Raw genomic sequence first — 27,265 nt, 5'->3', positions numbered from 1 at the left:
TGACCAAGGAAAAAAAAGACACAAATTACCAACAAATTAGACAACTTGGGTGAAATGGAAACATTCCTAAAAATACACAAATTATCAAAAGTGACTCAAAAAGAAAGAGAAAATCTAAGTAGATTTAACAAGTAAGACATTTGAATTAGTAATTTTAAACTCTTCCAACAAAGACAAGCCCAGGCCCATGTGGCTTCACTGATGAATTCTATCAAACAATTAAAGAAGAAATAATACCAATCCTTTACAAACTCTTTCAGAAATCAGAGGAGGAGGGAACACATCAATTCATTCCATGAGGCCACTCTAATGCCAAAAGCAGATAAAGACCTAAGAAAACTACAGAACAATATTCCCCAGCAAATCAAATCTAACTCCATATAAAAAGGATTATACACTACAACCATGTGGGATTTATTCTAGGAATGTGAAGTTGATTTAATATCTGAAAATCAATTAATGTAATGTCAATATAGAATAAAGAACAAAGACCATAAAATCAACAAAATCCAACAGTCATCCATAATGAAACCTCTCAATAAACTAGGAATAAAAGGGAACTTCCTTAGCCTGAAAGATGGAATACTTTCCTCCTAAAATTGGGAACAAAGTAAGGAAGGCTGTCTGCTCTTATCAATTCTATTCAACGCTGTACTAGAGATCCCAGCTGGTACAATTAGGCAGGGGAATTTTTTTTTTTTTTAATGGATGTCAGATTATGTCATTCCTCTATTCAAAACTCTCCAATGTCTTCCTATTTAACTCAGAATAAAGCTCTCCATGATCTGGTCCCTGTCTACCCTTGTGACTTCTCCATATTCCTATCTCCCCCTTCGTTTACTCCATCTGTAGCCACACTGGCCTCCTTTCGTTCCTCAGAATCAAGAAGCACGCTCTATGCCTAGAAAGTTATTCCCCCAAAGATACACATAGCTTACTACTCCAGTTCTTGCATATTTCTGCACAAATTTTATTTTCTGAGAGGCCTTCTTTAATAATCCAGTGTCTCCCTATTCCCTTACCCTGCTTTATTTTTCTTCAGATTTATTCATTTATCTGCTTTCCTCTACTAGAATGTAAACTACAGAGAGAAAACTATTTTATTCACTGCTACACCTCAAACACTTGAAACTGTGCCTGGTATATGACAGACACTCCAATACTCACTGAATGAATGAATAAATGTATATCTTTAAAAAGAAAAACGTATATAGGAGAATGAACAAAAAGGAGGAGTGGGGGACTACTAGCTCAAGGCTGAGAAGGACCAGGGTTTTAGGTCGTGGGGAAAGAGCCAATGTAGGATATCATAAAAAAAACTTGGTTTTCTGAAGCCAGATTCTTCTGCGTTCTAAGCTTAGCTCTTCTGATTACCGCCTACACGTCCCTCTCTAACTCTCAAGTAATTTATAAAATAAGAATATCACCACCTACCTGCCAAGTTGCTATGAAAATGAAATATATTTATGTAGAGCATTCAGTATAGTGCCTGATAATATATAGTAGATACTATAAATAATTAACATTTTCTGATAACTCTAGCCTTCGAGAGGAACCCAAAACTACCACAGAAATTACCCAGCCCCACCCTCATCTTACTGAGGGACACCGATGTTTGTGGAGGTGCTGCTCCTAAATTAAGTGGCCTCCAGACTGTTTTTTTTTTGAGATGGAGTCTCGCTCTGTCGCCCAGGCTGGAGTAGAGTGGCGCAATCTCGGCTCACTGCAAGCTCCACCTCCCGGGTTCACACCATTCTTCTGCCTCAGCCTCCCAAGTAGGTGGGACTACAGACACCCGCCATCACGCCTGGCTAATTTTTTGTATTTTTCAGTAGAGACGGGGTTTCACCGTGTTAGCCAGGATGGTCTCGATCTCCTGACCTTGTGATCCACCCGACTCGGCCTCCCAAAGTGCTGGGATTACAGGCGTGAGCCACCGCGCCCGGCCCAGACTGTTGTTTTAACTTCTTCTTTCACCCCTCCCCTTTGTTTTAACTTCTTCTTTCACCCCTCCCCTTTCAGTCAGCTTTCAGCTCTCACCCCTAGATGGTATTAATATAGCAGCTCTTCTCCCTTTTTTGATATTCTTCTTTTAATCTTATGGGGTTTTAGAAACCAAATGCTAAACTTGTTACAACAACACATAAAAATAAGAATAAATTAGCACTGTGCAAATACTTAAGGATGACAATGCTTTACTTCCCTCTTGTTTTTCAGTTGGACTCTGGAAAAATGAGGCTGTTAGATAAATAAGCTATTATATGGGTAGCTTATCATATATAAATGTATATATTACACACTTATTTACGTGGAATCATTCATATTTTAAAAGTTAATAGTGGAGCTTTTTCACAGGGCAGTTGTTACAGGAAGCATATAAGATCCAAGCTTGGCACCCAGGCCAGGGAAAGGCCAGAAGCTGTAGAACTTTAGATTAACAAGGCAAAAAGAAGTGGCAGCAAGAGCCTGGATATTCAGAGTAGGAGGGAAGGTAGGGGTCAAAACCCTCTGTGCACTCTCAGGCAGACAGAAGAACAGAATGTCCATTGTTAAAACACAGTGCGAAGAGAATGGCCCCCATCGTTGGTGAAGGGGGAGAACAAGATGGTAGAAAAACTGGAATGACCATGGCCTCCATAAAATGTGAGGCTACAGCACAAGAGCCTTTTTCACTAGCAGTAAGCAGAGGCAGGCAGGGAACCTAGGGCCAAAAGAGGAATAGCCTTCTTCAAGAGATGACAGCAGGGAACAAGGCAACATCTCAGTGGAGTGCTGACTCCTGGTGGGATGGGCTCTTGGGAACTGCTGTAGTATCCTATACCACGGTTCATGAGTGCACTCAAACCTGCACTCTGCAGCCCACATATTGCAAATCATGGCTGCCTGTGCTACCCGGCTTTGTCATCTCTGCCCTGGAATCCCTTTCCTTATGGAAAGACTAAGCTATGGGTAGGGCCCACAAAAGAAAGGAGAGGAGGAGAAGGGCACAGAAGAAGATTTACAGTGAAAATTTCCAAAGGAAAACCCTCCCGTTTACTTTTGGGGAATGGGGCGGCAAACAGGTCAGGGACTGGGACGCTACAGATACTGCTATATTTTGGATGGTGGACTCCTCCAAACCTCTTGCTGAAATCTGATTCCCAATGTTTAAGGCGGGACCTAATGGGAGGTTTGGATCGTTGGGGGCAGATCCCTCATGAATAGATTAATCCCCTCCCTGGAAGGAGGGTAGGGGAAGTGAGTGAATTCTCACTCTCTTTGTTCCAGTAAGAGATGGTTGTTGAGAAGAGCCTGGCATCTCCCCTCTCCCTTTCTTACCATCTGATTTCCACCCACAGCAGTTCCCTTTCCACCACAGTAGAAGCAGCCTAAGGCCCTCACTGGGTGCAGACACCCAATCTTGAACTTTTCCAGACATCCGAATTGTGAGACAAATAAACCTTTTCTCTTTATAAATTACTCAGCCTCAGGTACTCCTTTATAACAACATAAAACAAGCTAAGACAGACACTTAAAATGCTTTCTTCTCACTTTCTTGTTTAGTTCATGCTGCTTTACAATTCACAAAGTTTTCCAACTTGCATTTCTCATTTGATTCTCTGTAACATACCTGCACGGTAGGAGTACACACGAGACGTGAGGGGACAGGGAGGCACTCCAACTTTACAAATAGGGAAATGAAGACTGTCCAAGGGCACATGTTGAGAGAGAAGATAAAAACCTAGGTTTCTCAACTTCAAGCCAGCACTCAGGTCCTTACCCTGTACTGGCCCAAGTGTTTATGAGATCCCATGTGTTACAGACGTATTCTTCTTCTTGTGGTCACTTTTAGCCTGGGCCTCTGCCTGCTTGAAGGTTCTTCCTATCTTTCAGTCTAGTAGCCCCCCTCACTAGAAATACCACTGCTCAGAGGGACCCCTAACTCCTACCTGCCCTGTTCAGCCCCTCAACTGAATCTCCTTTCTGAATCCCTAAGTAAGTAGGCCTTCTTGAACTTTACAAGAAAAATCAGAATTAGAGAGGGAGATTAACAGCCCAAGGAAGGTCAGGTCTGGAAGAACAATGGTATTTATGGTCAGACTGACCTGGGTTCTAACATCAGCTTTATGGATTCCCAGGTGTAAACCCTGGGCAAATTATTTCAGTTCCCGAGCCTCAATTTCCTCATCTATAAAATGAGGTTTCAGAGCAGGCTGTGGTGGTACACACCTGTAATTCCAGCTACTCGGGAGGCTGAGGCAGGAGGACCACTTGAATCACATGAGCCCAGGAGTTTGAGACCAGCCTGGGCAACACAGTGAGACCTGTCTCCCAAAAACAAAAATAAACCCCCCACACACACACAAAAAGGGATTTTGTCTAGATTGAGATCAGTAACATAGTAAGTTCTTAATGCGTTGATTTTCCTTCCTTCTCACCATCTGTCAGCTTCCCCTGACATCCACTTCATAAAACCCTAATCACTCCACTCTCACCATTATTCATAAGACATTTTGCAGAATGGAAGAAACTATAGGATTTTCTGGAGCTGACCTATGAGCTTGGCAGATCACAGTAAAAACTAAAGCTAAGAAAGTCTCTAAGGGGCCGGGCGCGGTGGCTCACGCTTGTAATCCCAACACTTTGGAAGGCCAAGGCAGGCAGATCACCTGAGGTCGGGAGTTCGAGACCAGTCTGACCAACGTGGAGAAACCCCGTCTCTACTAAAAAATACAAAATTAGCCAGGCATGGCAGTGCATGCCTGTAATCCTAGCTACTCAGGAGGCTGAGGCAGGAGAATTGCTTGAACCCGGGAGGCGGAGGTTGCATTGAGCCGAGATCGCGCCATTGCACTGCAGTCTGGGCAACAAGAGCGAAACTCCATCTCAAAAAACAAGTCTCTAAGGGCTGTGAGGTCATGTTAAAGAGCTTGTGAGAGGACAGGTATAGCCGCCAGGTCCCAGGATAGCCCCCCACCTGCCACATCCCAGCAGAAAGCAGCTAGCAGAAGCAAGAAGGAAGCAGACCTGCTCTGCCTTATTCATGGCAAATGATCTCAGACATTCTTGTGGCAATTCTAGGAGAGCAGTCTCAACCCTCCCAGTTCAGAAGGTTACCTGTGCAATGTCCAATCTTTTAGACATGGAGTAGGAAGATAATCACTTGTAAGTTATCTGTACTAAAGGTAAAAACAATCCCCAAACGAGTTACCCTCCATGTTGGCCCAAGCTTGCCCAGAGCTTTCCCAGGCAACCTCACTCACCAGTAACAATGCTGAGCTTAGCCAGCTGTTTCCTCCTTTGGGTTACAGGGTCAGCACCACCTGCCTCTGGGAATAGGGCTCACCTATAATAGAGAGAGAAGTCCATTAGGGGTGCTGCTCAGAACAGGCAGCAGGCATTCAAAATTCCTGCCCTCACACATTTTGCATCCTAGCAAAAGACAGGTCAATTATTTACAGTATATAATTTCAAGTAGTGCTAAGTGCCATAAAGAAAAATAAGGCACGCCTGGCACGGTGGCTCATGCCTGTAATCCCAGCACTTTGGGAGGCCGAGGGGGGTGGATCACCTGAAGTCAGGAGTTCAAGACGAGCCCGGCCAACATGGTGAAACCCTGTCTCTACTAAAAATACAAAAAAAAAAAAAAAAAATTAGCCAGGCATGGTGGTGGGCGCCTGTAACCCCAGCTACTTGGGAGGCTGAAGCAGGAGAATCGCTTGAACCTGGGAGGCGGAGGTTCCAGTGAGCGAGATCGTGCCACTGCACTACAGCCTGGGTGACAAGAGCGAGAATCCATCTCAAAAAAAGGGGGGAGGAAGGGGAGGGAAGGGGAGGGAAAGGGAGAGGGAGGGAAGGGAAGCAAAGCAAGGTAAGGAAATAAAGAATGACAAAAGGTAAAGGTGAAGTCTATTTTAGATAAAATGGTCAGGGAGGGGCCTCTACAAAGGGTCACATCCAGAGAGATTTGAATGAAGTCTGGGGTAAGACATGAAAAGATCTGAGGGAAGAGTGTTCCAGGGAGAGAATAGCAAGTACAAAGGCCCTGAGGCCTTGGTATGTTTAAGGAACAAGAAGACTAATAATATAGCTAGAGTGGAGTCATAAGGAGAATGAGGTACATACAAGAGACACAAGAAGGAATTTGTTCTGTATTTTACATATGAGAAAACTAAGGCTCAGAGACTAGGTTACTTGCGCAAGATCAAAATAAGTCAAGTGGTAAAACTGGGAGTCAAACTCAGGTCTTCTGGACAACTCTAACTCTGTCTCACTTGTGGCCCAGGCTCCTCCAGGCTTAGAGCACCTGGATTCTAGCTGAGACAAACTTTCAAGGACTCTGAGATTTATTTCACATTTCTGTGCTCAGCTCCCTCCTCTGCTGGGTGAGGATGGTGAAGAAGAGAAATCCCTATATATTCGTTCCCAGGAATGTGGAATGGAATAGAGCAGACTCTAGAATAAGAATAGCAGCACATACCAGGCACTGATGTAAACCTTTTATTTGTATTAACTCATTTAATCTTTACAACAATCTTGTAAGGTTGGTATGTTATTTTACTAATGGAGAAATTGAGGCACACAGAAATTAAGTACATTTGCCCATTGCACAGCTAACAAGATGGTGGAGCTGGGATTTGAACCCAGAAGTCCATCTCCAGTGTTGCCCTCTTAATCTCACATTATATATAACAATTCTCAAAAACAGAAGGCAGGAAACATGTTCTCTTGTTCTAGTTTACATGGCTCAGAGTTCCCCACCCATCTACACCCAAGCCTGACATCCTCTCCATATACTTGCAGTCCAGGCTTTTTACTGAATACAAGTTGAATGGCTCCTGAGTCCTTCAGCCAGGGGGTTCCAGAGGCTTCTCTAATCTCTAGCTACTGTAATCTCAAAGCTATAATAACAACGGCCATTTAATAGGCATTTACTGCACAGTTGGAAACAGACTAGGTACTGGCCTAAGCACTGTTTTATTTCAGAGGGAATGAAAGTTGCTCCAAGTCATGAGTGAAGGGATTGAGGGTGCGGGGGGCCTCCAGGTCTGGAACAAAGCAGCAAGCACAAGGAACCAAAGGATCTCTGCAGCTCTGGATCAAAAGACAAAGGCAGAGGCACCAGGGAGTCAAGAATGGACACCTCCAATCAACAAGTCAACCAACTCAATTCATCTTCTATTTCCCAGCCTCCATGATTCAGAGAATGGCATAACCATTCTCCGGGGTACTTAGACTCCAAATATTCATGCTCTCAAACCCTCTTTCTCTCTCTTCCCCATTCCCACAACTGCCAAATCCTTGTGGGGTTTTTTTTCTCCCCCTCTAAGAGTTCTACATCCAAATCATCTCCCTCCCTCCCTTCCCTTCCCTCCCTCCCTCCTTTCTTCCTTTCTTTATGTTTTGCAACAGAGTCTCGCTCTGTCACCCAGGCTGGAATATCCTGGCGCGATCTTGGCTCACTGCAACCTCCGGCCCCCCGGGTTCAAGCAATTCTCCTGCCTCAGTCTCCTGAGTAGTTGCGATTACAGGTGCCGGCCACCATGCCCAGCTAATTTTGTATTTTTAGTAAAGACGGGGTTTCTTCATGTTAGTCAGGCTGGTCTCAAGCTCCCAACCTCAGGTGATCCACCTGCCTTGGCCTCTCAAAGTATTCTTTATTCCCTACTATGTCAACTTCCTCTTGGTTCAGGATCACATTATCTCTTGCTTGCACTGCTGGCATATTTCTTGAAACTTACTGACATTACAAAGGCAGACTTACAGGAAGTCTCTTCCCTGGTCTCTTTCACTAGTCTCCCCTACCCCTCCTATTCCAATCCATTAGACCCACACAGCCAGACTAATGGTCCTAATGACACTTCCCTGCTCAAAAAAAGTCATGGCTCCCAGTCACCTCAGCCTTGCTCTTAGGTATGCCAGTATCTGGTCATCATCCGCCTTACTTCTACCGTGGGCTTTCCAGCTCTCATATTTTTGGTCCACACTGTTGTCTCACTGGAATTGCCCTTCTTCATTTACACACATTCAAACCCTTCTTCATTTTCAAGGCCTAGTGAATCTATGACGTAATCCTGAACCCTTTTCTTGCCACTCTCTCTGCCATGTTTTTTTTTTTTTTTTTTTTTTTTGAGACGGAGTCTCGCTCTGTCACCCATGCTGGAGTGCAGTGACACAATCTAGGCTCACTGCAAGCTCCGCCTCCCGGGTTCACACCATTCTCCTGCCTCAGCCTCCTGAGTAGCTGGGACTACAGGTGCCTGCCACCACGCCTGGCTAATTTTTTGTATTTTTAGTAGAGACGGGGTTTCACTGTGTTAGCCAGGATGGTCTCGATCTCCTGACCTCATGATCCGCCCGCCTCGGCCTCCCAAATCTGCCAAGTTCTTGAAACATCTCCGGCTTGTGGGTATATTCATTTCTGCACTCACCATCAGCTAAGGCCTCAGGAATACAGTACCCCTGCCCCCCTTCTTCCTTGTACAAATTCCTACTACTTCTGAAGAATGGAGACCTAGTCAGTTATAAGATTTCTTTTTTTTTTTTTTAAGATAGGGTCTTGCTCTGTTGCGCAGGCTGGAGTGCAGTAGTGCAATCTCAGCTCACTGCAACCTCCGCCTCCTGGTTTCAAGCGATTCTCCTGTCTCAGCCACTCAAGTAGCTAGGATTACAGGCACGTGCCACCACGTCTGGCTAATTTTTGTGTTTTTAGTGGAGACGGAGTTTCACCATGTTGGCCAGGCTAGTCTCCTGACCTCAAGTTATCTGCTTGCCTTGGCCTCCCAAAGTGCTGGGATCACAGGTGTGAGCCACCACGCCCAGCCAGTTATTAAGATTTCTGTTTCTATTCCTCCTACTTAGTCTGGATCTACCTCCCAATAAGAGACCTGAGTTCTAATCTGCATCTCAGATTCCCCATCTGCAAAATGGGAATTCCTATACTGCCAACACAAGGATTTTATAATCACGTTTTTATCAATGTGGTAACAGGTGAGGAAAAGGGCAGAGTTAGGATGGGAGAGTCCCAGCCAGGTCTTTTATGGTTCTTCTTGTAAGCTGAATAACAGAGTACATACATGAACCTTCTATCTAATTAGTCAAAAAATATTTCCTGATACTAGCTGTACTGGTTGGCTTTGCTGTGTACACAGCTCTGAATAAGGGGTTATGGAGGATGCACAGATGATTGAGAACAGTCCTTATCCTTAGGCACTTGGCATTCAGGATGGGACTATGATGTCCCACAAAAAATTACTAATATTAGGCAGGATCTAACAGTTCAAAGAATGTTATGTATTGTGGAAGTGAAGAAACAAATCAGTCTGACCTGGGTTTGTCTCAGAAGCTTCACAGAAGAAGCAAAGATTTAAGCCAGGCCTTGATGCAAGGTGACAGAAAGACATGGGCTGCTACTATGCCTCAGGCACACGGCTGGGTGTTAAAACTGTTAATCCTTATGATACCCTGTGAAGTAGGTGATGACATGCCCATTTTACAACCAAGGTAACTGAAGACAGGTGAGGCTAAGTGTGCCATTCAAGGTCAAACAGCTAGTAAGCAACAAAGCTAGCATTTGAACCCAGGTCTGCTTTACTTTACTCCAGAGCCTGTGTACTCTCATGATCTGCCTTACTTATTACACAGCAACATGAAAGAAGACCAGAAAAACTAAAGTTCTTTCTAACCTCAAAATTCAATTATTGAACGGGGGATGTGGAGGGAGTGGGGGTTGTGTGCTCACTGCTGCTATGTCTTCTCCGTAAGATTGTGACCTTATGGCAGGATTAGGGTCTTATGAACTGTCATATGGGTCTTGGGTCATGTAGGATTAGGGTCTTACGAACTTAGTCTGGATCTACCTCCCAATAAGAGACCTGAGTTCTAATCTGCATCTCAGATGCCAGGCTCTGTGTCAGCCTAAGTATCTGTGCGTAAATAAAGGAATAAACAAAACCTGCCCAGCAACTCTTATTCTGAGGACTAGAAGTAAAGTCCAAAATCTCAAGCTCCATATTCAGAGTCTCAGCCCCAGTATGAATATCAACCGAATATCTACTAATCTGTTGGCTTAAGGTGTCCTTTTCCCATTCTTGTTTTCACAAGTCAAGGGAGATGTAAGGAGTGCAAAGGCAGGGAGCAGAGAAAAGAGGATGGGAAAGGGGTGAAGGAGAACAGGTAAGGAAGGAGACACCTGAGCAGGTTTAAAATGTCTCAGGTTTAGAGGCCAAGGCGGGCGGATCACGAGATCAGGAGATAGAGACCATCCTGGCTAACACAGTGAAACCCCGTCTCTACTAAAAATACAAAAAAAAAAAAAATTAGCCGGGCATGGCTGGCGGGCGCCTGTAGTCCCAGCTACTCAGGAGGCTGAGGCAGGAGAATGGCGTGAACCCGGGAGGCGGAGCTTGCAGTGAGCCGAGAACACGCCACTGCACTCCAGCATGGGCGACAGAGCGAGACTCCGCCTCAATAAATAAATAAATAAATAAATAAAATGTCTGAGGTCTAGACTTTGGAAAAGATCTTTTTCCTTCCGGTACCAGAACCAAGGACTTTTATTTAAAAGAGAAGCAGCAGGAATTCCTCTTTGTAAATGTTAAATGAAGGGAGTTTGCTTGTCCAAACTCCAAACTAAATGTGTCAATAGGAGGTAAAGTGAAACACTTACCGACAAGTTGCTCAGGGCTCCAACCCTCAGCCCTCACTATTGCCCTGCCCCAGCCCACCCTCTGCCAGGTTTAAGCTGAAGCCTGCAGAGGTCAGAAGACAAGCAGGTTCTTCCTCGTCACAGCTTCCTCCTCTACCAGCATTACTCCAGGCTAACAAGCCTTGGGAGTATATCGTTCCTTGTGGCTAAGGGGTTACTGACATCCTCTGGACCTTTCCCCAGTAGCTCTCCATCGTGAAAGCTTTGTTGAAAAACCTTCCTTATCCCCACCCCCCACAAAAAAAAAAAAAAAAAAAAACCAGGAATCTACTGCTGGAAGCTAGGGAAAGGAGCCAGGAAGTGAATGAAGAGTGAAAATTATGGGAAGCCTGGGTCTGGACATCAAAGGGTGGGGAATCAAGCAAACGGTCTGGGACAAGAGAAAGGGAGCATTCCCTGGAGACCGAAGATGATTTTAACAGAGGAAATAATCTCCTACATTTGTAAAACAATTTTTTTTTAAAAGTGGCATGTCCCTACAGAACTCTTGCTGTTTAGAATAAGCAAGCTCCAGGGCCTGCAGGAAGACTGACTGAAAGGTGTTGGGCCAGGTGAGGTGGCTCACGCCTGTTATCCCAGCACTTTGGGAAGCTGAGGTGGGCGGATCACCTGAGGTCAGGAGCTCGACACCAGCCTAGCTAACACGGCTAAACTCCGTCTCTACTAAAAATACAAAAATTAGCTGGGTGTGGTGTGGTGGTGCATGCCTGTAGTCCCAGCTACTCCAGCGGCTGAGGCAGAAAGACTTGAACCCGGGCAGCGGAGGATGCAGTGAGCTGTGTTCGCACTACTGCACTCCAGCCTGGGCAACAGACTGAGATTGTCTTTAAAAAAAAAAAAAAAAAAAAGAGAGAGAGACGTGTTGCTGAAGGGTTATCTTCCTCAGGAGAGAGGAAGAGAAAGGGAAGCTGCGTTCTCTAGGCCTCTGGGGTGGCAACCAAGGCACCAGTGAGCAGCCACGGGAGATAATCTCAGCCTAATGGCTCCAGGCTCCCTCAGGCAGGGCTCCCCTGAAGGCAGCCTCCAACGCATTTCTGCTACAGTCAGCACTCCAGGGCTCACAACTGACCACACACAGGGAGTAAAAGACTGGCACAGGGCAAAGGCACAGGGCAAATAGCCCTCGTCCCACAAGCCAACTTGCCAATCTATTTGACAGTTGGGTTCCAGCTCCCCCTAACCCCTCAGCCTCAAAACTGCCTCAACCCTTCTGTAAGGCTTGCTTATCCCAGCCTTTACTAAACCCCGTGGTCTTGCAGTTCTCCCAGACTCCTCCCCTCACAAGGATACCTGACCTTGACTCTTGTGACTGGCTCTACTGTATGGTTGCCTATGCCCAGGCATAATAAAACTACTGGCTGTGTTGCTGTGGGGGTAAAAAAAATGACCTCACAACATAATAAAAAATGCAGCCAGGACACAAAATGGGTCAGTAAAACCCTCCCATACTCCCAAACAAAGACAGGTGTCAGGATGCCCAGTGTATCAAAAAGTAGACCCTAGAGGACAGCTGGTTTCTTAATGACAGGTGACATTAGGGGTCTTGAGCCCAACCCATGTTCACGTATGAGAACATAACGCATGCCATAAATAGATGAAACTCAATCTAGGCAGTCTCCAAGCTGCCTGGAGGAACGTCCACAGAATACAACAGATGTGCAAGACAATCATTCTTGCCTCTGCATTTTCTGGGCAGCTAACAGCATTTCTCCTTTCTCAGCTGAAGCTATCTCTAGTTTTCCCCTCCTCCTTCCCTAGAAGATCCAACCCTGCAGGAATTATCAAGGGAGGCACGAGTAATTACTGTTTTCTTTTCTCCATGCTAATGAGACAGTTGGATGGTTCCCCTTCCCCCTCTTGAGCTGGAAGTGAGAATCTAAAGCTTTATAATCAGTAACCAACACACCAAAGCTCCGACCAGACACTGCTCTGTGCAACTGAGACTGTGTAGAAAATGGCTTTCATGCTCCTGATGAGACCAGAGCTGGAAGGGCTCAACCATTTTATTAAAAGGGAGGTAAGACCACAGCAGGGAGGGGAATCTGTCCAAAGTCACAGAGGGAAGTCAGTGGCAGGGCCAGAACCAGTCTCCTTATTCCCAATCAGGCCACCTCTCACCTCACTCAGACCATGTTGGCCAGGCTGGTCTTGAACTCCTGATAATCTCAGGTGATCGGCCCGCCTTGGACTCCCAAAGTGCTGGGATTACAGGCGTGAGCCACCACACCCAGCCTGTCATTGGTTTTTGAATACCTATTCAAAAACTGATATGTAAGCTTGAAATTTGCAGTTCCAGCCTCCACACTGAGGTCCCCTCCAAAGTTATTCTATACTGTATTAAGTCTGAGTGAGGTGAGAGGTGGCCTGATTGGGAATAAGGAGACTGGTTCTGGCCCTATTATACCATAGACTGACTGTGGGGCTCTTGTGATACTCTAGCATATGATCAGTGCTGACCATAAGGCTTCACTTTCTAGAGTGCACAAAATTAGGTGCTTTATTCTATAAATGGGGTTAGCTCCACATGAGAGCCCCTGCCTTAGTCACCCGCTTAAGACTTCAGACCCCCACCCCCTCGAACTAAAGCCCAACTCAAAATCCAAGGACAGGCCTCCCCACCAATGGCCATTGTCCAGAGACTGCTTGCCAGCCTGGATGTCCACTTGGGTTTGCTGCTCTCTCCACCCCTCTGTAAGGAAGGCAGCATATAGTAGAAACAATTAGCAGATAGACCTAGGTTTAAGCCATGGCTCTGCCACCAAAACTGGGTATCCTTGGTGCTTTGACCACCGTTCACTTGCCTGTCTCTTCTACCACTCTTCCCTACTTGGGAGCAAGAAATATTCAGTTGTTTTCCTGTATCCACAATGAGTCAGTCACTGTCTACCAAATGATACTCTCTAAAACTTAAGTCCTCACATTTGTAAAATGGTGATTAAATCACCTACCTCAGAATAGTGAAGATAAATGAGGGGAAAAAATTACGTAAACTGCCTAGACTAGTGCCTGGCCCTTCTTCCTCTACTGTATCTTGGATTCCCAGGGCCAAAAGTTTGTCTGTACTGAACTACACAGCCCATCCTGGAGACATCATGCCTTGCTGACGGGGTCTGTTCCACTCTAGCAGTCAGACTGACTGCCAGTTCCTGGAACCCTACCAATAAAAACAGATACGACTACTCTCCTCACAGGTGAAGGTAGTGAATTTCAAGCAAATGATCTTTGAGCATATACTAATATTCTAGATTGAAAAGAGAGGGGAACTTTGGGGGAAAAAATGCTATGCTATGAAGCTGGAGGCTTAGAGAAGAAATCCCAAGTCCCAAAAAGTGGCTGAAGATAATCTGCACTGGAGCCTACAGAAGGGCCAGAGACATGAAATGAATTGCCTTAGGTCACATAGGAAGCTGAAGGCAGAAATGAGCTTAAAACTCACCACTGTGGTCTCCCTAGATGGTACTTTTTCCGTCCTTCAGGGCAGATGCACAGTGCTGAAGGAAAAAGGAAGTGAGGCATAGGAGCCTCAGTAGAGTGGCAGGGAGAGGCACATAGGGACGTCAAGTGGCACTTACAAAGTTTCTGTTTGGTAAAGGTGACTGAGGGACAAAGCCAGCCTTTAGTTTCGTAGGGGCCTTATGTGCTCTGGCAGTTGAGGGGCAGAAACAAGTTCAAACTGGCCAGAACAAGTGTCAACAGTTATGGAGGGGAAAGGTATAGGGTGTCTCAAAGTATCATAAGCCCCTCCACCCACAACATCAGCTGCTTTGAGTGATCAAAACCTTCTGCCTACCCATCCCCAACTTCTCAACTCATACTATGTTCCAGATTTTCTACGGTATCTGTCTTTTCCACTAGAGGGCCCTCAAACTTAAAAACTAGGGGTGAGGTATAAGGTATAGAGAAGAGAATAAGAGCTTTGTCCAGGCTGTGCATGGTGGCTCCCATCTATAAACCCAGCAGTTTGGCAGGCCGAGACAGGAGACCACCTGAGCCCAGGAGTTCGAGACCAGCATGGGCAGCCAAGTGAGACATTGTCTTTATTTAAAAAAAAAAAAAAAGAAAGAAAGAAAGAAAAAAGGAAAGAAAGAGAAGTCTGAGTGTGGTGGCTCATGCCTGTAATCCCAGCACTTTGGGAGGCCAAGGTGGAAGGATCACTTTGGGAGGCCAGGAGTTGAGGACCAGCCTGGGCAACTGAGCAAGACCCGTCTCTATTTAAAAAAAAATTTTTTTTTTAATAATAAAAAAACTTAAAAGAACAAATTTTTAAAAAAAATTTTTTAATAATAAAAAAATTTAAAAGAACAAATTTTTTAAAAAGAGTTCCGTCTCCTGAGGAAGATCTGACTGATGAGTCTTTTCTTTATTCTACTCACCATATTCTACTTATTATATTCACCCGAACTTCTGAGTTAAGTGACTGGCCCAAGGTCACACAGCTAATAAAGGCAAATCAGGACTTGCCTGTGTATCAAGTATCCTTTTATGGCCATGACTGCTATGGTTTGAATGTGTCTCCTAAAGCTCATGTGTTGGAAACTTAATCCCCAAAGCAACAATGTTGAGACAGGGGACTCTGAGAGGCAACATTAGTGCATGAGGGCTCTGCCTTCATGAATGGATTGTCATTACTGCAGGAAAGTGTCTGCTATCTTGAGAGTGGGTTTATTATAAAAGTGAGTTCAGCCCTCCCGCTCTCTCTCACCATGTGATGCCTTCTGCCAGGTTTTTATGCAGCAACGTGGCCCTCACCAGATGCGGCCCCTTGATCTTGGACTTCCCAGCCTCCAGAAGCATGAGCCAAACAAACTTCTATTGTTTGTAAATGACTCAGTCTATGGTATTCTGTTACAGCAGCACAAAATGGACTAAGACGGTGACTTTCAGCCTGGCACAGTGGCTCATGCCTATAAATCCCAGCACTTTGGGAGGTCCAGGCAGGTAGATCACTTGAGGTCAGGAGTTCAAGACCAGCCTGGCCAACATGGCAAAACCCCATCTCTACTAACAATACAAAAATTAGCCAGGCGTGGTGGTGCACGCCTGTAATCCCAGCTACTTGGGAAGCTGAGGCACAAGAATCGCTTGAACCCAGGAGGCGGAGGTTGCAGTGAGCCAAGATTGCACCACTGCACTCCAGCCTGGGTGACTGAGTGAGACTCTGTCTCAAAAAAAATAAACTAATTAAAAAAAAAAAAAGAAAAAGACAGTGACTTTCAGCAAATTTGATTTTTATAGTTTTGAGCGGTAGGTAGGACAGGTGTTCTCTACTAAATCATGTCCCTTCTTCAAACACCTGCAATCCATTTCAGGCCTAGTTCTGACATTTATCTTCTCTTACAGAACTTGCATAACTACCTTCTTTCTTACAGGTCAGCAAACTTTTTCTGTATAGGATCAGATAGTAATTAGGCTTTGTGGGCTACCATAGTCTGCATGGTATTCAACTCTGCCATTGTAGTGCAAAAGCAATCATGGATGAACAAATGAGTGTGGCTGTGTTCCAGTAAAACTTTACAAAAGAGGCAATGGGCTAGATTTGCCCCACCAGTTTGCTGACATGTTCTAACTAATCTGTCTCCAATAACCTGTTGACTAATCCATTATTCCTACCACAGTCCTGTAACCTCAGTGGATCCCCTTTGCCTACAGGATGGTTTAAACTCTACCCTTATTCATCCTCTACCACATCCTTTTCTTGCACACTGCACTCCAATCACACTGAGTTGTAATTTGGCAGCTTCTACCATTCCTCATGCTGTTCCCTAACATCCTCAATGACTTTCTCCATCCCTTTGCCAATATTATCTACTCAGAGACAAGTCCAAATGCCAACACCTGGAAAAAGTCTTTGCCAATGATTCCTCCCTTCACCCCCATGGGAGTTAATCCTTCCTCATGTTCCCTGACTAGCCTCCTTCCCAGGTAATCTGTCCAGCACATCCTCCACTTACATGTGTTACGGTGAACCTTCACATGCCTATCTAATTTACTGGGAGTTCTTGAAAAACAGGAACTGTGTTTCATATGTCTATACACTATTTTCAGAACCTGGTACACAGTGGGCAATCAAGCTTCCTATCTACCGAATAAAGCTTGCTCTGTCTTACATAATTTGTATGTGTATGGTTGTCCCTCACCCACCACTACCTCCCCACTCCCCCAGAATTCTAAGTTTCTCAAGAGCAGGGACTGTGTCTTACTCAACTCTGTGTCCCTTGCAGTACCTAACAGAGCACCCAGTGTCTGCCTACTGAACAGGCTTCTAAGCTGAGTAGATTACTAGAACATGGGGATCTTCGGTTCTAGCAGAAATGTGAGATGACCCACAGCATCAAAGAATCCTTCAGTCTGCTTTATGGGCTTGCCCCTACCTCCCATCCCATCATGTTTTTGGGTCTGGCCAGGTAACCACTTAAAGCAGAGGCCAAGACCAGGCATCTCACTAGGTTGCTCTCATCTGTGCTGAGTTAAAGGAACTGGAGCTATGTGAAGAGCAGAAGGATCCTTTTTTTTTTTTTTTTTTTTTTCTTTTGAGACAGAGTCTCGCTGTGTCGCCCAGGCTGGAGCGCAAGATGCATGATCTCGACTCACTGCAACCTCCACCTCTCGGGTTCAAGCAATTCTCCTGCCTTAGTCTCCCGAGTAGCCGGGATTACAGGTGCCCACCACCAGGCCTGGCTAATTTTTAAAATATTTTTAGTAGAGACAGGGTTTCACCAACTTGGCCAGGCTGCTCTTGAACTCCTGACCTCAAGTGATCCACCCGCCTCGACCTCCTGAAGTGGTGGGATTACAGGCGTGAGCCACTGCGCCCGGCCGAGGGATCCTATTTTTAGACCTCCTTGTCCCTGGGCTCAAACTGTATCCTAAGTACTAGCCCTAAACTGACCCCCAATCCGTATTTAGCCCTAGACCAGAAGACAGCCTTCTAACAAGTACAGATCCTTGGTTCCCCAAGGCAGGTGATTTCACTGAGGGAAAGGCTGCAGTTCAACCTCAACTGAAGAAAAAACTCAAAGGTATGTAGTAAGGATCATTAGGAGCTCCACCTCCAGATGCAAAGGAACCTCTATTGAGATTAGGGGTCCTGGGCAAACCTGTAGTCCACAAGTACAGCTATCCTACCTTGGGGAATTTGTGGGGTGGAAGACTAAATTGCTAATGGAAAAAACAAAACAAACACCAAAAGAAATTTTCTTCTAAACCCAGAACAGAACAACATTCCATCTGGGTAAGTGAGCTTGTCACAGGCAAGGGGTACTTAGCATATCTTCCATTCCAGGATTACGGCTGTCAAGTTTTAATTAGGGTAATTAGAGTTAAAAATGTAATTTCATTTCAGGGGTATTTTGAACAGATTCCATTAATTTCTTTCTGTAAAAGAACACAGAAAGGAGGGGCAGGCTGTGTGAAGCAGAGAATTTTGCCATGAGAGAAGCAAAGTTATTTGCCTGGGCCAGACGAACTTTCAAACCAATGCCAAGAACCACAACACCTCTGCAGGTCTGGCCCAGAGGACAGAGGACTGCTGCTCTTCAGGCTTCCTCCCTTCTCCCCCACAGAAGTCTAGAAATAAGTTTCAGTTGGCACTTGCTAATAAATCGATCTTCTCCTCCCTACCTGCTGTACCTGCATTACTGCCATCCAATGGCTACTACTACAACCTTAAATCTGGCAAAGGATAAGGGCTCAGAGCAGTCCGTCTGTTTTGCTACACGTTAGGTACTGCTCTAATGCCCACCCCTTTACCAGTAATTCCTGGACACATCTTTATGCTTTTGTTTGTGCTGGTTCCCTGGTCTGGAGTGCCCTTCCTGGCTTAACTCTTACCCTTCATTCTTCCTTCAAAACACAGATCATAATTACATCCCCTAGGAGAACCCCCATTCATGCCTTTGGAATCTCAGAATTCCTTATAAACTCTTCTATCAAGGAACATACATTATACTGTGGTTTGTATCTTTGTCTGACTCTGATGCTAGACTGTGAGGTCATCTAAGAATCCCTAGCACTAGCACAAGCCCTGACACACAGGAGACACTCAACAAGTATCTGTTGAATGACCAACTATAGGAGGAATTTGGTCTGACCACACTGGCTGCTGAGCATGTTAAGCCTGCAGGTTCTCCAATGCATCCAGTTATGAATCCCTTCCCTCTCCTTGCACAAGGCCAGTTCAGAAACCTGACTCTGCACTCCGTAGAGGAGAAAACCTTCCCATTGATCCCAAATGATGATTGATCTCTCCCATTAGAGCCTGCTCACTCCTTAGGGACCTTGGAAAGGAGATGAGAAAGCAAGAGAAAGTAAAAGCAAGCAGAGCATCCCTCCCCACCCCCTGCACCTGCCTTACCACAGGTTTTAAAGAATTTCCTCCAGTCTTTGAACAGCTCCAGGGAGACAGCCTGAGCTCCAGTTCAGTCTGTAGAAGGGTAAGTAAGGGAGGGCCCTGGTAGAAAACAGTTCATCAGATTGGAATCGGTGTTGCAAATGCTCAGAAATGTATTAATAATAGCATAGTACAATAGAGATTATGCTATATGACAATGGGCAGCCAAGTCACTTCACTTTGACTTTTCTGAGCTTCAGTTTCCTTTCCTTCCTATGCCAGTAGGTTGCAAGGAGAAATAAACACAATGAGGCTCAGTATTTAACACTTAGTAGGTATTCAATAAGTGATTTTTCCATCTGAAGAGGGGGCCTATACGATGTACCTAGCATCACATTAGGTAAGAGTTTATAAAGGTGAGGAAAACACATCAAATAGGGATACAAGTTAACCATTTCCCCGTTTGTTCAGGGTAGCCCTGCCTGCTAGTCCCCAGGGGAGGTGGGCTACACCAGCAGAACTGTTGTATTGACAAGTGTAACCAGATCCATTTCACGGTAATCATTCTCCCTACCTAGGAGCACTGCTCCAGCCTCCTCCCAGGCTCCCCAGGCCTGGCTACAGGCCCATATTGATCCATTTCTAATTAGGAGCTGTGTCAGTGCTTCTGGCAGAAGGTCAGGGCCTGGGCTGCCTCGCTGGCCTCTGGCCAAATGCCCTAAAATGCCCTGCCCCAGGCAGACCCAGAGAACGGACACTATGAGGTAGAAAAAGATCCCAGACTAAACTCATCATAAAGCAGCATGAAATTTTAGAACTGAAAGGGTCCTTTATGAGTATAGGTTTTTAATATTTCAGTGGAGAAAGCTGATGTCCAGAAAAGAAACTTGTCCAAGGTGGTATCAGAAGATAATGCATATCTTTTTACTTCTAGTTCTTTCTCTAGATAAGTGTTTCCCAACCTGGCTACACAACAGAAGGACTCAAGGAATTCATTAAAAACATCAGTTTCTATGCCTGACCCCAGAGATTCTGATTTGGAACACATGCAGTAGCTTTGGCTTTCTTGTGCTAAGTATGGGGATCACCTTCCAATAGCAGTGAACTCAGGTTCAAACTCACCTTGGGTCATAAACAGTAACATTCAGAGGTAGCCCACTATTGTCTGATCCAGTCCTCCCCTACCCCCATCATTATACTAGCGGCCTGAATCCAAAGGATCTATCATAAATGGTTCCAACTTCCTAACAGTCTGCTAGCTTGGCTGTCAGCAAAGAACATTTCCTTTCAAAACTAGTCTGAAACTAAAATGTCTGTTATGAAGATACAGAAACCTAAGGGGTGGTGGTGACAGCACCTGGGTATAAAGAAATATGGAGGATGCTGTGGTACTCAGTGTGTGGCATCTGGCACGGGCAGAGATTATGTGGGCATGTGTGGAGGGGAGGACTTGTGAGCAGATGTAAGGGAGTGAACAGTGTGGTGTCTGAGTTAGGCTTGCAGATACTTTGGTAGCACACACAATTCTGGGTATCTGGGTAGAAGACAGTGGGACAGGGGTGTAAGAGGGTAAATGTGTGCACATACGGGAGGAGGAGGAATAGATGGCTTGAAAGTGTAAGGGAGATACTTTGTGTATAGAAGAGAGGACATACATGCACATCAATTGTGTGTGTGTGTGTGTGTGCGCGCGCACATGTTGCAAAGCATTGAGGCTGTAGGGATGGGGAAAAGTAGGTGTCTGCCTCTGTGTGGCCTATACACCTGTATGCATGAGAAAACAGATCCATGAACATTCCTGACTCATCTAGCCCTGGCTTTGCCTGAAGGCTCCTACCACTCAAGGGCAAACCTATCTGCAGAAATTTCTCATTAAAATTGACATTTTGACAACTACGAAAAATAAAATGATAATGACACCCCCAGCATTGTGGGAGGTTAAAAAAAAAAGTCTATGCCAATAAAACACAAGAGACAGATGAGAAGCAATTATGCCTCAATTACTTCTCAGCTTCACAAGGGGAGGTGTTATTTGGAGTTAAACATTGTATGGCTGATTCACATCTCCACCCAAAGACTTGGATTTCTTGGGTTACCTAGGAAAAGTGCAAAAAAGAAGTAGGTAGAGAAAGGTAAATAAAGTTTTTTGCTTTTTTGTTTTTTTATAAAGGACTGGAGAAAGGGGGAGATTTTTAAAAAGGGGGGAAATATTGAGAAGAAACAAAAAATAAAAGGCAAAAAGGACAAAAGAGGTAGGAAGAAGGGAAGGAAAGAATAGGAAGAAAAGTAAATATCCTTTAGGCTGGCCCACAGAGATTTAGCACACATTTGGCAGAAATTCTGAATAAGGGGGACAGGTGGATTAGTAGGTAGGGCCTGGCTTCCGTACTTCCTCATTACTTTTACTCCTACCATTCCTTCCATCTAGAATGTTCTTCCCACCATCTTTTCCAACTGAACTTCTGAATCTTTAAGGACAAGCTCAAATGCTACCAGCTTCTAGAAGCTTCCAAGATTTCTTCCAGTTAGTTCTCTCTCAAGAATTCCAGTAAATTTCCAGAGCACTTTGTCACATTTCTTTTTTTGACTTTGAAAAAATCTGATTTTATTTTCTGAATCATAAAGAAGTATTTCATGTTAAATTTAGACTGTTTAGCTTTCCACTGATATCTCAAGATACTTTCCAGATATTAACAGTACTCAGAACTGTGTAAAAGTTAACAACCAATACCATGTTTTAAAGAAAAAAGTTTAAATGTAAGACTAATGTCTTGGGTACATTACTAAATGTATTTCTAAGAAACCCTTCTCAAAGGTCAAAGTATTGGCAATTCTAATTTTAAAATTTTTAATTATTGGAAATTTAAGTAACAATAGTTTCAAGAGCTAAGAATCAGATTGCTTTTTAAAACAGATTTTTTTTTCCCTGAGGGATTCATACTTGACAACAACTCCAGTTAAACATAATACTCCACCCAAATCCCAAATTTAAATGCATTATTTCACCTTGGAATAGTAAAATTATAAAATGGAATTTCTAAATTATAATACATATACATAATCCACCATTTTAACTGTCACGTTTACCCGCAGAATTATGAAATCAAAAACAAACTCTACATTCAAGAGACAAATGATAAATGCTCTTTCATTGTTTTAAGCGTCCATTCCATTCTTTGTTGTTTTCTACTCCCATATTTTAAAATTATGACCAAAGGACCAAAGGCCAAGTCAATCCCATTTCCCTGAATCCAACTGCCAGTAGGTACTGGCCCTACATACGCGTCCTTTAACAAGCCCCGTTCTCAAAAGGCTGGGGGTATTTATATAAGAACTTATTCCAAAGTGACTCTAAGATCCACGTTCCCAAGATCTAGTACGGGCTATTCATGTGTTCTGAGGCATGTCCAGCATGCACGCAAACTTAATCTGTTCAAATTGAGGTAAAACAGACAAAAAACACTTAATATTAACAGAAGCTACATAATTAAAACTAACCTTTTGCTGCTTATTTAAGCTAATTATGTATTCTTGCAAAACAGAGACCCTCAAGTCAATAATTTTTTATTTTAGTCACCCCCAAATTAAGCCTCTTCTTTAAAGCGCACTGTCATATTTCATCTGTAGCACTTAACACCAAACTATACTATAAGTATCAATGCATACACATTTCCATCATTCATTTTGTAAGTACTATTTGTGCCAAGCCTATTTCAGAGACACAAGGGAAATAGAGATAAGTAGCACACTATCCCCTGGCCTATACTGTCTCGATCCAATGAATGAGAGAGGATTTGGGTGTGACACAGCACTAGAGTACAACTACAGCAGTCCTAGAAGTCAAAGGGCCTGCTATAAATCCTATATTTTATTTGATCAAAATTAATTCCACTTCTGTAGTGATCAGGGAAAGCTTCCCTGAGGAAGTGGCATTGGAATTGATATGAAAGATAAACAGGAGTCTGTCAGGTAAAGGGGATAAGAAGATAAGGGGATTCTACTTAGGGGAAATACAGATGCTGCTCAATTTACAACAGGGTTACATCCCAATAAGCCCCTTGTAAGCTGAAAATACTGTAAGTCGAAATGCCTTTTTTTTTTTTTTGAGACAAGGCCTCATTCTGATGCCTAGGCTGGAGTACAGTGACACAATCAAGGCTTACTACAGCCTCAACCTCCTAGGCTCAAGCGATCTTCCCACCCCAGCCTCCCAAGTAGCTGCTGAGACTACAGGAATGCCCCATTATGCAAGCTAGTTTTTTTTTTTTAATTTTGTTTGTTTGTTTGTTTGTTTTAAAAAAGAGATGAAGTCTATGTTGCCCAGGCTGGGAAAATGCATTTAATACACCTAACTTACCTACCTTGAATATGCGCAGAACATTAACACTAGCCTTCAGGTGAGCAAAATCAACTAACACAAAGCCTATTTTATAATACAGTGTTGAATATCTCACATAATTTATTGAATACTTTACTGAAAGTGAAAACAGACTAGCTGTATGAGTAGTCCAAGTACCGTTTCTACTGAATGCATATCACTTTTGTAACCAACATAAAGTCAAAAAATCAGTAAGTCAAACTGTAAACCAGGGACTATCTGTAGTCAAAACAAAGTCATGATACAGCCTGGCACATCCAGGGAACCTTCTACTGGGCAGAAACACAGGGAAACAGTGGGTATTAAGCACTATGCTGCTGACAAAAGGCAGCAAAGTGATATGGCACCAGACTGCATGAGCCTTGCGGCCAAGGCCAGAGTTTAGATTTTATCCTTTATGACTTGGGGTGGGAATGGAGAAGAAGAGGGGACAGTTTCAAGATGTCTAGTCTCCCTATTTTAGATGCCCTACTTTTTACTGCAAGTCCCCTTTAAAAACACAGAAAACAGGTTCAATCCCAAGCTCTGCGCACTGCAGTAGCATTACAAAAATTTCTCAAGAAGGGCAACAGTGAGGAAAAAAACAAAGGATGGCGGGTGGGGGAGGATGCAGAAGAAAGGGTAAGTAGGGCTCAAAAAGAAAGGAGGTGGAGGAAAGGAAAAAGAAGAGAAAGAGAAGAGGCAAGGAAGGCACAACGAGGGATAGATCTATCTCGGCCCTGAAGCTTCTTTTTGCTGAGCTGTCTTCTACATCTTTCTAGGCAAAAAAAAATAAAATAAGGTCAATCTGATGCTAGTGACAGAAATAGACCCTTTGCACCAAGAAGAGGCTCAGCACATTACCACCTGCCATGTCAACCTTCCGCCACCTCATGATGATAGGGCTGCACCAAGAAGCCTTAGCCCAGTTCTCCCAACCACCTCAGGCTATGGCAGAAGCCACTGCCCCATGGCCCAAGAGTGTGTGAGGCAGGAAAACCAAACAAAGGTCAGGAGTTTGAAGCGGGGCCTGCCCAGGACCCATGGCTGCTTCTTTTCTTTTTCTTTTTTTTTTTTTTTGAGACAGGGTCTCACTCTGTCGCCCAGGCTGAAGTGCAGTGGCGCAAGCTCGGCTTACTGCAGCCTCCGCCTCCTGGGTTCAAACGATTCTCGTGCCTAAGCCTCCCAAGTAGCTGGGACTACAGGCGTGCGCCACTACACCCGGCTAATTTTTGTATTTTTGGTAGAGATGGGGTTTCATCATGTTGGCCAGGCTAGTCTTGAACTCCTGACCTCAAGCGATCTGCCTGCCTTGGCCTCCCAAAGTGCTGGGATTACAGGCATGAACCACCGTGTCTGGCCCCATGGCTGCTTCTTAAGGGTCCTACAAGAAAGCTCTGGTTTCTTCTCTGGACCTTAGTTTCATCTGCAAAACAAGGGGAGTCAACGAGAAGGGATATGGTAGCCTGTGAGTTATAGAAGCTGTTTCCTACAGAGGATGTTTAATGTGGGAATTTGTTCTAATCAAGTCTCTAGCTTTATTCTTTCCACTCCTGCTTATGGTTAGTTTCAAATCTGAAGGAGCCAGACTCAGAATAGGAGATATCCCTGACACCACCACCTATCTTGGCCCCATCCAAAGTCTAGTTACTGCTCAGACCTGTATTTTATCTCATAGGTCACAAGCAGATGTTTAGGCCCAAGGATATGTTTTTGTCTGATATGTAAAAATTTACTTAAAAACCTCTGAGTTAATTGCCAACATTCAAAATCAGATCTCACTTTTAAAAAAATTAGATTTCTAGCTGCTCTTAAAAATGTCAGAGGTCTGGCGATGCCAGACCCACCCTGGGGTAGAAGTCAAAGGGCCTGCTATAATCCTGTAACTTATTTGATGCTTTCTCACTTTATCTCAAGAATTCATGCTAACTTATCATTCATTCCATAAAAATATTTAAAGTTAAAAGCAAACTTTAAATTACCAGTTATAATATTTAATCCAACTTCGAAAAAATCTAAGTATACTGACACTTCAGGGAGATGTATGTTTTATCCTGTGATTTCATGTATCATCTACTATGCAGCCATGTGTTCCAGTTTGAGAACCCCCCCCACCCAGTTTATTCATTCACTCAAAAAATACTTAGATCCTATGCCAGGCTCTGGGAAAACACTCATCAACAAGACAGACATGGTTTCCGCCTTCATAGAGCTCACAGTTCAGCCGAGATATAATGAAAAAAGTCATGCAGAATAGGAGGCACAGAGAGATACTAAGCTGAGGATCCAGAGTTTATTCCACAAACATAGCAATCCCTTAGGCAAGTTGCTTAACCTCTCCAGACCTATAAGAGGAAGAGGTTTAATCAGGCAGTTGCTGCTGAAAGGTCCTTTCAGCTAAAAATTCTACTTAGCACCACAAGAACTTAGCTTACTACGCTTTTTGAGTTCCTAACACTTACTAGCTTCCTCTCTTTATCTGGAAAATCAGGATCAGTTGTCATGGAAATTACCACAGTACTCCACATACTAGATGATGTTTCAGTAATCACAAGAAGTCAAAGGGAACCAGCAGGTGACTTTCTGGGTGATTCTTTTGCCTACTTTCAGGCCTGGTGCAGTGGCTCAGGCCTGTAATCCCAGCACTTTGGGAGGCCAAGGCGGGAGGATGGCTTGAACCCAGGAGTTCAAGACCAGCCTAGTTTGTAAAAGAGCAAGACCCTATCCCTACAAAATAAAAAAATAAAAACAACAGGACATGGTGGTGCGTGCCTGTAGTCCCAGCTACTCAGGAGACTGAGGTGGGAGAACCACCTGAGCCCGGGAGGTAGAGGGTGCAGTGAGCTGGGATTACGCCACTGCATTCCAGTTTGGGCAACAGAGTGCCACTGGAAGAAAAAAAGACCAGGTACCAACTCATAAGTAAAACGGTTTTGATTTTGAATTAATGTCCATGGTTTCCTTCATGACACATCAGACTCACTTCCACTCTACCTTACAAATATATAATAGGGATTGCAAAAAATGCCAACTTGACAAGGACATGATCCACTGAGCCTTGACTAGTTTGCTGTCCATATGAAGTCCTAAGATAGGCCAAGACAGATTTATCAGCCAATAAAGGCACCAAAAGTTCCCAGTAAAATGAAGATAATTCACTTAGTCGCAGGGGATTCACCAGCACCTTAACTAGGTAAAGTCTCTTCAATATTAGAGTTCCTTCTAGAGCTGGGTTGGACCTTGGTGGCAAGCAGGTAGCAAAAATGAATTGACCAAGTGTTTCCCAAAAAAAGTGCTATACTCTGGTGATAAATGGCAACTGACACTGGGCTTGAGTATCAAAGAAACAACAGGAAATGGTGTGGCTTTGACAAACTTGAGAACAAATATGCTGTCTAAAGAAGCCAGTCAATAAGGAAGCAGAATGTGGAAAAAAAAGTAGAGAAATGAAGAACATGAAGTTGTAAACTCAAAGCTTCTGCCAAATTTGGCCGAAGCTCCAAAGAGTTGCCCAAAGATCCAAGCCATGTCTCTTTGCTTCAGTTTACAAGCTTCTAAAGCATGGACTAGCCAGTGTACAAGGAGTCACAATATAACAACCCTGGTAGAGGCTGGGGCGTGGTGGCTCACACCTATAATCCTGGCACTTTGGGAGGCTGAAGCGGGCAGATCACAAGGTCAGGAGTTCGAGATCAGCCTGGCCAAATTGGTGAAACTCTGTCTCTACTAAAAATACAAAATTAGCCAGGCATGGTGGCGCGCACCTGTAGTCCCAGCTAGTTGGGAGACTGAGACAGGAGAATTACTTGAACCCGGGAGGCAGAGGTTGCAGTGAGCTGAGATCATGCCACTGACTCCAGCTTGGGTGACAGAGCGAGACTCCGTCTCAAAA

The 27,265-nt window shown here is 44.3% G+C and overlaps 1 protein-coding gene across 16 annotated transcripts in view; it reads right to left on the bottom strand.

Moving 5' to 3' along the window:
• RALY (RALY heterogeneous nuclear ribonucleoprotein) overlaps positions 1-27,265 on the bottom strand; it is an 85,826-nt gene that overhangs the window by 43,526 nt on the left and 15,035 nt on the right. For 7 of the 16 annotated variants that reach the window (XR_010153999.1, XR_676193.5, XR_010154000.1 and 4 more), the window contains 1 exon segment: positions 5,244-5,326. The exons of 4 other annotated variants lie outside the window; for them this stretch is intronic. The gene's annotated coding sequence lies outside the window, so the exon portion shown is untranslated. 16 annotated transcript variants of the gene reach the window in all.

This window comes from Pan troglodytes, chromosome 21, assembly GCF_028858775.2.
Source record: "Pan troglodytes isolate AG18354 chromosome 21, NHGRI_mPanTro3-v2.0_pri, whole genome shotgun sequence".
NCBI classification, from domain to species: Eukaryota; Metazoa; Chordata; class Mammalia; order Primates; family Hominidae; genus Pan; species Pan troglodytes.
This window is presented reverse-complemented; position numbering and strand designations above follow the sequence as displayed.